This window comes from Temnothorax curvispinosus, unplaced genomic scaffold (assembly GCF_003070985.1).
Source record: "Temnothorax curvispinosus isolate PA1 unplaced genomic scaffold, ASM307098v1 QBEX01007734.1, whole genome shotgun sequence".
In the NCBI taxonomy this organism is placed as follows: domain Eukaryota; kingdom Metazoa; phylum Arthropoda; class Insecta; order Hymenoptera; family Formicidae; genus Temnothorax; species Temnothorax curvispinosus.
The window spans coordinates 263,197-275,447 of record NW_020217514.1 but is presented as its reverse complement, the minus strand read 5'-3'; positions in this window follow the sequence as shown (position 1 = coordinate 275,447).

Sequence of the window (12,251 nt, the reverse complement as noted above, 5' to 3'; positions counted from 1 at the left end):
GGCAGGTATTGTTTCTGATGTTAACCGTAATATTGCCACAGTCGTGCGGTTGTATATAATATTTATATTTGCATCATGCAAAAACGCGCAGTAGCACGACAACGATGCTTCGTTCGCAATAAATACACGCAATATTTTTCGTGAATGCAAAGCAATCATAATGAAGTTGAATCATATATATTTCGTATAACAAGCTTGTCCAAATTATAAAATTGAAAATGTCGGGGGAAAAAATGAAACTTTTTTTTGTACCAAATATATGTATATATGGCCAGATACAAAACACCAGTTTATTTAAATTATTTAACTCACTTTTAAATTAAATGATAAATTTTAACGCATTTGATGAATTTATCTTTTCACGTTCATACTAAAATTAAGAGTCACGATAATTATTAAACATTCCATATTATATAGCTGTTGTATTTTGATCCCTCGTCTCTCGTCCTAATTCTAGGCAAAGTATTCGCTTTATCATTTACATCGGGATCTTGGCAGCGGCTCCAATTCAGCAGCGAGACATGGCACGAAAAAGAGCGCCTACACCATGACCGCGATGCCGAAATGCATATACCGAGTTTCATATCCATGCGCCGAGGCTTCGAATGCAGCGCGCGGACTATCTCGAAAACGTCATTATTGCGCTGCGGCATACAACTCGCGAGGGTAAACACGCGTGTGCACACGTATTAACGTACGCACAACGATACGTCGGGCATACACCGGGAAAACGACATATTATTTTCCCGAATGGTAATCGCGAATTCAGCCACGGTCTGAAAATGCGTATCGTACGGTCTTCATAATACGGCTGTTACCGTGAACTATTGCGGCGCCCGCAATTCTGGCCTGTCTCGTATTTTAGGTCGTACTCTTCAGGGATAACGCGATGTATGCACGCCCATGTTATTTGAAAGAGATATGTACATGCATTCCTATGCTAATACGAAACTTCAGATAGTCCGCAACGATATCACACACATTTTCGGTTAAAATCTAATTTGCTACAATCAATTATATAATTAAAAAGAAATATCTAAAATAAATAATGTGGATCATTTTATATCCTTATTTATGACGATAAAAATTGTATTTTAATTACAGGATTTTTGTATGAATTATAATTGTAATTGCTAATTAATAAGAAAAGGTTTGGCTTCGAAGAAAGAAACCGTAAGCTCTACATATAAATAAAAAGAATCGGTTATAGCATCGCGAATGGAGTATTCAGCGACATGGTTTTGACCTCTTTTTTTTTTTAATCGCCCGTTGCTATTCTCGCTGATTAACCGGATCTCATGTTAATTAGACGCGAGCGGAATTGCACGGGCGACTGGCAATTATTATTTACGCGCGTCGTTCTTTTTCACGCTCTCGCGTGCTAGCTAGCTCGGGCCGTCAGCGCTGCCTCCGCTTCGAATTTACTTCGCGCAATTACCCATGGGTGTGTTCCTGAAATATCGCGTTCTCCACCACGTTTTGCTTTTAATTTCGTGCAGGGCCTCCGCCGCCGCCCGCGTTAGCGCGCGGTTATCCTTGGAGGGCGATATTCATTTTATTAAGCGCGCGTGCGCCGGGCATCGCGACGTGCAAAGTAAAAAAAAAAAGAGGGAAAAGAAATGGGGAAACGAGAGAAGAGAGGAGGAAAATTTAAACGCGTGTGGGATCTTTTTGCGAGGCTCCTAAGCCCGTATTTTATCGTCCGACGTTCAAATTCGCGTGTACGTAATTCGCGCGTTACTACGTAATCTTGGGTGGCCCCGCGGTCTTGTACACGGACTGATTCGCGATCGAAGATATCGCATCGCTCGAAGAACCGCTTTCTGAACCGTCTAGATAAAGCGCCGCTGCAATTAAATCTCGAGTAACACCGAACGAGTTTTTTGAGCGCAAAGTTTGAGTATCGTTAATTGGCAAACGCCGTAGAGTTTGCTGTGCTATCGTAGACGTGTATACCTTCTAAATACCTTTCCCTCTTCTGAGTCACTCGCGAATACGCGGATTCGCGCGATACGATAAAGTTTGTTCTCCGAAACCAATTTAAGAGGCGAAACTTATACGATAATATCGAAACTCATTCGACGAGTGTCAAGGCCATTTTTTCGCATCAAGTCCATTACATTGTGTTTTCTTAACGCACGAAGAGCCCGTCCAAAAATATGACACGTTTACTTAACGTTACCTAAATGACCCACCCGATTAACATTAATTTTAATTGCTGTGCGTAATTTTCCTGCATAACTCCTAAAGTAGATGTCAATTTAAAAAATAATAATAGGCTAACTTAGTTAAATGTCAAGTTATTTACATGTTAAAGTACTATTTAGGCGATTACGATTTTGCAGATATATATTGATGTTTTGGTGAAATTGTCATGAAATCAAACTTGCACAATTTTAAATAAATGTATATGGAATTATTTGAGTTTACATTATGCATTACATAAAATTACATTACTTTGAAGAGTACAGCTGCTTTGAAGTGATATGTAAATATATCTAAAAATATCCATAGTTGCGTGTAATGCACTTTGCGATATACTTATACACTGATAATATTTACAGACGTCATCGCGCGCTTGGCTTTTCCCGGAATAACGATAAGCAAACGCTACGGTAGAGTGGGAGTGAAAAATCTCGTTTTAAAGTCCGCCAGGAGCCGCACCTGTAAATTAAACTTTAATCAAAAATTCCCGCGGAGCAAAGAATAGCCCCGACCGAGTTACGCTCTTGTAGTGAACCATAGGTCCGTTGGGTATACCATGGAAAAAAAGATACGCGCCATGATCTGCTTAACTCCCAGCAGCTTTATCGAAGTTGAATTTCAGATCGGGTCGATAGGTCCGCACCGCGCGTCGCGAATTATTTCCACTTGCGAGATTAGAAATACGTTTTTAGCCGCGATATCAGTAGTATACGGGTTAACGTCGCTCCAAATTACCGCACGGTTGGTCGATTAATTCCATTTTCTCTAATAACTATATCGAACCCACGGGCATGTCCCCGATGTCCCGCTCGCATCCGAAATCGAATCACCGCGCGTCGACAGTCAATCCATCGCGTCAATTTCTAAGTGATTGCGTGTCGATACGCTCGATTAGTCAACCGAAATTCGGTGACAGCTTCGCGGTGGGACGTGTCAAATCGACGAGAAAAAATTTCAAGTCAATTCCGCTGTCTGGGATTCACCCCCACGATTACAGCCATACCGGAACTTCGGCATCTAAACCTATAATCAGTGTATCTTATAGATAATATATATATATTTATATAACTTTGTATTCTCGTAAATTCTATTTTAGTTTTGAAAAAGACTTAAGTGAAGTCGAAACGTTTATCTTATATCCATTACATTTATGAATAAAATTTATTTCTAATATACTACCTTGACTTTAGCTCGTTAGCATTGTTAGCCCATCATTCCCTCCCTAATATAACTTTATATATATCATGTAAATATAGTATATATAATTTTACTTGAGATTACTTGATTTTATCTCAATCTTGTAGAACAAGTTCTAAAACATTCCTCCTATTCTGTAATTACATTTAATAGATCATATTTAACTGAGATATTTAAGTACAATCTAATTAACTTATATTAGTAAAACGATATATTTAATCTTTTAATTAATTATAGTTGCAGAGCTTGCGAGCACGTTACGACGATCCGCGATAAGAAATCACCTCTCTCCATTTCACATTTTATGTGGCACATTTTCATCGTGGGGGAGGGAGGGGGAGGGGGGAGCGCCGTTTAACAGTTCGAAGAAGTTTGCGCAAACGAGTGAAATTACTTCAAATTTCCGTACGGAACAGCGGCCGGAGAATAACGGAGGAACGTTACGCCGCACGGCGGCGTACGTTAATACAGATGTATGAATTACTGTCACGTACCGCGAAGGTTTTCTGTACGCGATGCGTAATTTGTACCGCTGCCTGCGCTCCGTCGTGAGATGAATAAATCATTCGCCACTTATCACGCGGAAACTTTCGAACATGCAGACGCACACACGCACACAGACAACACACAACGTCGTTGATCCCACACGCTGGTCGTTGCGGAGTCATATGTAATATGCGCAGTTTAGCTGCAGTTTACCTATTCCCCGAGAGCCCTTTTTCGCCCCGACTTTCAAACATATAGATATATACGCGTATACGTATATATATATCTTATTTTTATACATATATATATATATATATATATATATATATATATATATATATATATATATATCATATATACGTGTGAAGAACGACGTAACATCCAAACGACAATTTATCCTAGAAGCGTCTCTCTCGAACGACGTTAGATATTATTCATCTGAGAATCTCGGGACTCTTCCTGACCCGACGAAGATCCAAGAGGGCCGACGGGCTGCTTTTCTTCGCGAGAGATGAGAGAAATGGACGAAGACGGATTTCCGGCGAGTCGCTTGAGGGATTAAAATCTTTTTCTGAAAGACATCGCTGTAAAGGGAGTACTTTAAACCGCAACAAACATTAGTTTATTTCGTATGTCTCGTATAATAATTCTAAAAATTTTATAACAAGAAATTAATGATTAATCTTCCCGGTTACAGATGCATTTGACTTTGCTTTAAGAAGAAATTAAAGTGGTTGTCAAGAAGATTTTCTAAAAAGTGATTATCTTAAAAGGCAAATAAACTTTCATAGTGTATTTAATTAAATATAACAGCTTTGAATCAATAAACTGCTCTTTTCATAATTGGAAATAATAGAAGAAAAAAATTTAAAGTGGAATCTTTACTCTATACTTAAATACCTAGATAATATAATATTCAAATTATGTAAAATAATTATTATCCGATTATATATTCAAATTCAGATGTTTTAATTATCTAAAGAACTCGAATTATAACATCTAAAGTCTAAAAAATTGGATCCGTGATAGATATCGTGAATTCGGATCCAGACTAAATTAAAACAATTTGATAAAAAATTGATAGCAACACACACACACACAATATGCTAAAATCTATATTAAAGTTATATAAGTTTCATTTATATACGTATATATAAATCGTTTTAGGTTGTATGTATTTTATTACATCACGGTAAAAAATAAATACGATATTCAAAAAACTTTTGGAATAAATTGATGGAACTTAAAAAAAATAAATTTAATTAAATGTTACTTGATTTTGAAATACTAATCGATTTGCATACACAAATGATAGCTTCTTTCAGCTGTAACAACATTTTCCGATGTAAAGAGCAGTCTTTCGGAGTCAATGGAAGAAACATAACCAGAAGAAAAGCTAAATAAATTCTTGGTACCTTATTAATCAGTTTCCTGATTTATTCTTGTAGCAGACAATTCGAATCCGAATTATTAATAAATTTGCAAATCAGGCTAGATTTGATTCTCATTAAGATTCGACTCATTAGTTCGGATATCCGAACTTGAGTAATCGGATAATTCGGTGAATTAATTATCAGGATATCCGAATATTAGCAAATCCGGATTGTATTTGTAGCCCTATACGTATATATATCTATACGTATATATCAATAGATGGAATATATACGTTATATGCTAGAGGAAATAATAAAGATACATTGCAGTTATCGTTACAATAATTTATGTGGCAGCGGATAACAATAACAACGAGACGTAAAACACAATTAAAGCCAAAGGTATTCTAGTCCATCCCATCTCATAAAATTACAATAGTGCAGATGGCGGACTGATAGTACACTATCCTGTATTAATTAAAGACTGGGCACAAAATGGTAGCATTTGGCGAGCTAATAAATTTTAAGTGCATTAAGCTTTTAGAGCTGAAACTGCGCTCGCGATCTGCATTAAAGCGCTAATTCTGTACTAAACTATCTTGTTTTCTAAAAACTTGTACATAATTGAAGAAGAAATGAAGAAAATAATTGCAGAATAAGGTACAATATTAATTATCTGATTCTGACATTCCATTTTCTTTGGCAGCCGAGTCTAAGAAATAAGTTCGTATTTATTAATACAATCCTGTGCGGAGAAAACACGCGATTTTCGAATTCCCGGTCGCGATAAGGGAGTAAAGTGCCAAGTGTCCGCGGCACGTGGTACACCGGGGATAGGGCGACACCGTGACAAGTGTAAATCACGATTCCGGGGAGAGCTCCGCGCGAGTTCGACTTGCCTCGCTTGCCAGTAGCGAGCTGCGAAATCGACGATGCGGGGGCGTCGGTGCCGTAGGGTGGATGAAACGAAGGAAGAAGGGGGAGAGAGAAGGAAGGAAGGAAGGAAGGAAGGAAGAAAAAAGAGAATGCGCGGCACACGTGTGGCCCATTCGTTCCGAATCCTCCCGCCGCCACCCGGTGTGGGCATCGCACGGGGTGCCGGACGAGGCCGAAGAAGAGGAAAAAAAAGCCGGAGGGTAGTCACGCTCCAGGGGCATTTTTCAGAAGCTGCTTGTCGGCCACCATATCCTGTCAGCCATCCACCCTCTCCCTCCTCTCCCCTTTCCTTCTCTCACGTTCACGAAAAAGTCGATAGTTGCGTAGACAGCGTTCTCGGGAGGCGGTGAAGAGCGGGTGCCAAAACGAAGAGCGGCAGAAGAGAAAGGGGGACCGCGGGCCGTTGTCAGAAGTTACCATCGATTTTTCAAATTCCCCGTGGATACATAGGCAACTGACACAATCGGATTTTCTTCATTCGCCGAGCGTCACCCGGGATATTTGTCAAGAACCCGTGAGTCTGACCATACTCCGGATGCTTACTACTTGCGCGGGCACAAAAAACCGCCTAATCCATTGAGAAATCGTTTTCTCCTATTCATAAAACTTTGTTCAGAATATATGCGAGATTGTATTTTGTTTGAAAATTAATTAACTGTGGGATGATCAGAAATTGAATAATCACCTTGACGAAAACGAAATAATTCTTTTTAAATCTATCTTTTTATAGATATAGTTATGGATATACGAGGGTTGGTACGAAAGTAATGCTTTCTAATATTTTTCTTTCAAATCTGGCGCCATAGAAATTTTTGCGTTTTAATGAGTTATTTGAAGTGATGTGTCTAGTTGCGTTATATTGAGTGGTATATTGTGATCATTTACGTGTGTGTCACACGAGCAGTTCAAACTTATGTGTGTTTCAGATGTGCGTAACAGACAAGGGCGGTGGTTGAATTTCTTACCGTGGAAGAAGTGAGTTCCAATGGCTGCGTTCAGCAGAGAAAACAGCTCAATGAGCGCTCAATGATTCTTTATTACGATTGCTTTCTACACTTGAATCCAGGGAAGAACTAAAGGCAAGCTCCAATTATTTTAAAAAATTACCGATCGCTGAGTTGCTTTTCCTGCTGAACGCAGTCTCATTCGCAAAAATTCATTCGCGTCTCAGAAATGTTTATGATAACACGATTTTTAAAATACGAATGGATTTCAATAGAACTCACTTCTTCCACGGTAAGAAATTCAATCACCGCCCTTGTCTGTTACGCGTATCTAAAACACACACCAGTTTGAACTGTTCGTGTGACACACTAATGTAACTGATCACAACACCACTCAACATAATGTAACTAGAGACTTCAAGTAACAAGTAAAACAAAAAATTTTCTATGACGCCAGATTCGAAAGAAAAAAAATGAGAAAACATTACTTCCGTACTGACCCTCGTAATTATTTTTTGAATAAAATATACGTTTATAGCAATGGCGCAATGATATATCTTGCTTGTCAAATTTCAGATTTTTTTTTCTTTTTTATGTGTTGGGTGTAAACAATACATCTATTGGTTTCGGTCAGTTTGATCTAGATTACATAGTGAGGCAAAGTCTTTATGAGTCGAGTGCGAAAACCACGTCCATAAATGCGAAATCATTGTCAGCCGCGTGTCCGAAATTTCCGAAGTTCGAGCGTTACAGAGATACGTGTCAGAGCTATTGGGTTATTTCGCGGTAAAGCATGGCGACGCGAGACACTTGCCAAACGAGGCTATCGGCGTGGTAACGTAACCGACACTTGCATAAACAACCTGCCTGCTGCGGTACGATCGATTTCTCAAAGGCTTATCGACACGTAGAATAAATGGGGTTTTCGTGTAATTCCGTCTACAACCGAAGTCATTCCCAAATTGTATTACCATGCACTTCTACTACTGCGAGACATTGGTAGTAACATGTCAATCTGCGAAAGGCTTCTTATAAAATATATAATCACTAGCAATTTGCGCATCTCTCGACCGCATTTGCACTGCAGTGAACCACTTCTATGGTATAAAATATGAAATACCAAGTTCAAACAAATCTTAAAAAGCATTAAGTACATTCTTAAATTATTTATTTTTTAATTGCACTGATCGAATCATGTCATGAATAAAAAAGAATAATCGACACGTACATAATCGCGGCACCGGTTTAATTAATAAATTATACTTTTTAATGCTCTAATCTCAAATCGCGTCATGCCACGCTCAACTCTATAGTCTTCTCTAATAAACCTATTTGCACATAATTTGCGAGATTGTTTTCGCTTTAAAGCACCTTCTACACCCGTTACTATAATCGCCTTTGTCGATCAACAAGATCATTGGGCAATGCCCGTTACTGAATACGTGTCAATCGATCTATGCCAGTTGGCACAAAATGCCGATCAGCATATATATGGCTTTGCTGACTATAGTCGATGGACGACAAAAGAAGCCATGCCGAATCGCGTATTAGAAGCACAAACATCAATCAATCCTTCATACCAATTGTTATCAGTTTCAATCTTCACGTACTAGCAAAATTTCTGAACGTATTATGTCCAAATTATATTCTAGATTTGATATTCGTCGTTATTTAATATCAAGTTTATTAAATCTCTGCTGAATCCCGCTACCAGCTAACTTCGATTCTACGTCACAATGCTATGTCTCCGCTATACTAAACTTAATTATATAGACACGCGGCTTTACAGCATGCGGGAAGCATGCAAATTATGCTTTTAGACGTCTATGCTATGCCAGCAATAGTCTGTTTGCTGTAAGGTTTCTTCTACTTTAAAAATTCTCCGCACGGTTCAGTGACCACGTAGTGGTACGGGAGATATAGAAGCTACTCTCTATACCCGATTCTCCAACGTCAACACTACGGTTGCCATTTCACGAGGTTTAAAAATCCGGAGATCGTAGCACGGAGATGGTAGAAGTAGGAGTAGGGGTATATCGCGTCCCCGCTAAATTTTCAAGTCAAATATAAGAAAAATTGTCAATATTTTTTTACCATGTATCTCTAAGACAGGCGCATGATGTCGCAGATATTTAATGTAAGCTGTTTACCGCAGTTTATCGTACGTCGCATTTGTATCAAGATCGGCAATAATTTTCTTTGTGATGTTAACACGTGGTCTGCGGCTTACGGAATATTTCGCACGGAAGAATTAAGCTTTAAGGCCGGTTCTAAACTTCGCGAACATTATCCATTCATCAACGTTACATCGGGCAAACATGAAATATTCCCTCGCGTTAGTTCCCACAAGCATCAAATGTGGCTCCATATATCATAGGTTTAAAATATCGACCGATTTTACTGTTCTGCAAAGTATCAAGATTTTTGACGTTATAAAATAAATTCGTTTTATTCTCGTAAGAATTGTTTCGCGTCGTATTTAAAAAACGATTATCAGATCAATTCAGAATCTAAGAAAACGATCAATAAGAAAGAAAGAAAGTGGTATAATATTGGGATTAAAATTCCTGCATAAGATGTCTTATTTCTTTAGATTCGGTTTGCAGTTTCCCTTTTTGTCTTTCGATCTTATATCGTCGAGGAGGCAGGACAGAGAAATCCGAATTTAACGATACAGTAACGATCTACCCATATATAACGAGGTCCTTTCGAAGCCCGTTCTCTCGCGAATCGGTCGGAATGCAACACTTCCCGTCTCCCGAACCGTAAGCGGCCGCTGCGGTTCGATAGCTGCGGGATCGATGGCCGAATAAACAGGCCGAGCGCGCGCGGCGCAAATCGATCCGTCTCATCCCCATATCGATAACGGATGCCGCGTAGCGCATTCGTTAGATAGAACCTCGGAGTTGAAAGTCCGGTCTGACGTAACGAGGCGTGCGAAAAGCACGGCGTGCCGTGCCGTGCCGTGCCGTTCCGTGTCGTGCCGTGCCGAGCCGAGCCGAGCCGAGCGGAACGGAGCGAACCGAAAGCCAGAGCGCATGTCGATGCCTCGGGCGGCAGCAGCCAATGGACTGGCTAAAATATTAAACGGGAGCAAAGACCCTGTTCTCGTACGCCACGTAGCCGCGTTCAATTCCTGAGCCAGTCTCTCCAACCCCGCCGTGGCGGGGGATCGAAAGTGGAAACAGACGGTCGTGGCCAGACTCGCCGCGCCGCGACAGACCGGACCGGCACTACTGGCGACATCCGTAAGCTCGGGCGAGAAAGGAAGAGGGATGGTGCGCGATATCGGTCGGCACCGGGGTGAGTAAACTTTAATCGGGGGATAGAAATCGAAATTTATAAACGAAATATAGGTCGCATAGCGTAAAGTATTATTTTAGAAGATAATATTATCTTAGCTCAATTTAGAAAGATAAAAGTAATTCGCACGATTCTTTCTATCTCTACTTTCTCTCTCTGTTCTTCTTCTATCCCCAAATTATTTCAATTTATGTTATAGTATATACTTTCACGAAATTTTCTATATCTAAATGTTAGATTAATCTATTTCAAAATATTCTCGAAATGAAAGGATCATTCATTACTTGCACATACAATCAGACATGGTAATCTTGGCTCCAATTTATTTATGTTTTCTCCGCAATGTGGATTTATTATGGCTATAGAGTTATTAATAATTACATTAGTGATACGTTTTGCACAGGTACAGTATTGTGCAAAGTGTGTATTGCAAGCACACGTGATCGTCTTGAGATAATAGACGTTAAAGTTCGGTAGATTGCAATCATGCTAAATTGTCTTTTCTTATTTCCGAGTTAGATAATAGTGTTAAACTTTATTAACGGTTATTGTCTCGAGACAATGGTGTTGTGCTCACAATAGCTCTTATTGTTACATAACGTATATTGCCTATATATGTATTCAAGTAACTTCTCTCGATCTTAAGAATTATTTGATTAATTTTATGTTGGACGAGTTGTTTTAAATGAAAATAACATTCTTAATTTTATCGAAATAAGGTCTGATTTCTTCATAATTATCATTAAAATATAATTTGTCTCACAGAATTTTTAGCAACGTTTTCAGCAACGACTTAGGTATTTTTGAACAGAAAGTGGTTCAAGTTAAACATTTAATTTTTCAACGTATGATTTCTGACACAGATCGTAACGTATCATCGATTTTTACGTATCACATACCTAGAATACTCGAATGAATATATCTATATATATAATTATATGTGTAACGTGAAACGTACTTAAAAAAATTGGCGCATCTGAACAATCGACTTTCGTGACTTTTTACACTCTAAAATAACATGGTCTGACATGGTTGAATATTGAAGAATGGAAAAGTAACGTAAGCGACGTTATGGCGTTTACTTTTTACAGAACGCAACAGCACTCGTCGTTCACATGTGGTCGACCGCAAAAAAGGTCGCCACATTTTTTTTTTTCGGCGAGTTTCGGCACGTACTAGAGTTTCAGCATCCTGCGGCGCCGCCTGTTTCAGTGTAAAAAATTTTGTCAGAAAAACTGTGACGTTTATACGTGATACACAGTTCATTTAATAGGTCATGATTTATACTGCTTTGCATGTTATCCGAAAATTACGTGTGTTTGATCAAGGTGTGTCAGAACAACGATACTTCGATTACAAAACCATTGTTTGCAACTGTTTTTTTTTTTTCACTATGTGTGAAAATGTTTTCGAGTTTTATCGAACGCGGTTATAATACGTTAAGTTTTACAATTTACATCAATTCGTATCTGATATGCATACTATAGTATTATAACGTGTGCTCGGTATCCATAAAATACAGATACAGCGGGCGGACTTAATAATTCCAATATAATTTTGAGACATTTATCAAGTCGCAAAGGGTCATTAATGCTTACAACTGACGGAGATATGTGCAAATATATATTACTAGTTCACTATGCCACAAGATTTATACTGAGTGTTTAAAATATAACGTCAGACAACAACCATTATGTTTATATCAATTATATATCGTTAACAAAAACATCAATTACAAAATTCAGAATAAAATTTTATCAGATTTTACATATGTATGCGTCTTCTTTTCCTGTATATAAATTACTTT